This window comes from Chrysochloris asiatica, unplaced genomic scaffold (genome assembly GCF_000296735.1).
Source record: "Chrysochloris asiatica unplaced genomic scaffold, ChrAsi1.0 scaffold00139, whole genome shotgun sequence".
In the NCBI taxonomy this organism is placed as follows: Eukaryota; Metazoa; Chordata; class Mammalia; order Afrosoricida; family Chrysochloridae; genus Chrysochloris; species Chrysochloris asiatica.
Window position 1 is genome coordinate 7,160,384 of NW_006408657.1, and position 1,206 is coordinate 7,161,589.

Genomic DNA, 1,206 nt, shown 5'->3' on the forward strand with positions numbered 1-1,206 from the left:
CTAAGATTATTAAAAATCTACTCAGAAAATCAGTTCATTCTCAACCGAATGAACCCTCCCCTGACACAAGAACCCAATGGATGGAAGGCCACAGATTTTTTTTTTTTTTTTAATGAAAGAGAAAAACCTTAGATATTACAAAAAAAATTGACTCCTGTCACTCCAGTAGCAAAGATTGTGGCTAATTGGCTGTGTGGACTTACTTGAGATAATAATTTATTGCTGTTGTTGTCAAGTTCCATCGAGTCGGTTCTGAATTAGACATCTGAATTAGCTTATATGTAATTTTGAGAAAACTGAGGCTTTGAAATTCTAAATGGTTTGCTTAGATCATGTTGGTGTTGTTAAGTACCATTGAGTCAGTTCTGATTCATAGCAACCCTGTATAGAGTTTCCGAAGAACAGCTGTGGGTTTGAATTGTTGACCTTGTGGTTCGCTATTGAATAGCATCTCTGGGTACAGAAAAAAGGTAGTGTTTTTCTATTATCGAAGGCTATACATCTTGGAATGGAGAAATGGAAAGTGACTTCCAACTTATTCAATATCAATGCTTCACAAACATGTCTGTGCATTAGAATGAACCACAGAGACTTTTTGAAAATACATATCTTTCCCCTGGTCAATTATGCAGGTTCAGCAGGTCTGGGGTACGTTTCATGTCTCTTTATTTTAAAATAATATTTGCACATGATTTTCATGCTTTCTAAAATAAAAAGTTAAAGTGCATGTATAAAGCAGGTCCCGTCTGCTTCAAATGTTATCTTCCCTGGGCATCCTTCCATCAGATTTTCCTGGCCTATTCTAGCTCCCAAAGACAAAATGGGAAGCCTTTGCTCTGAATTATGCACAGCTGGAAGTAGTACTTTTAACACTTTGGTGTACGTTAGGATTATTCTTCAGATACTTTTTAAAAAATGAAATGATAAAGTAACCCACCATCTTATATGAACTATCATATATCCATTTGCTAATGGGTAATTCATAAATGAGTTGAAGTTATGTTATAGGGTCATATTAAACCACTACCCACCTCAGTATGACTTTGAACATATCCCACATGACTTTAGACACCATCTCAAGAGCAGACTTGCTATCAACATTAGACACTAATGAACCAATACCAGAAGATTTGTAGGATAATATCAAGAACAGCATACATGAAGAAATCCAACCGTCAATAAGAAGCCAGAAAAGAAAGAAAAGAC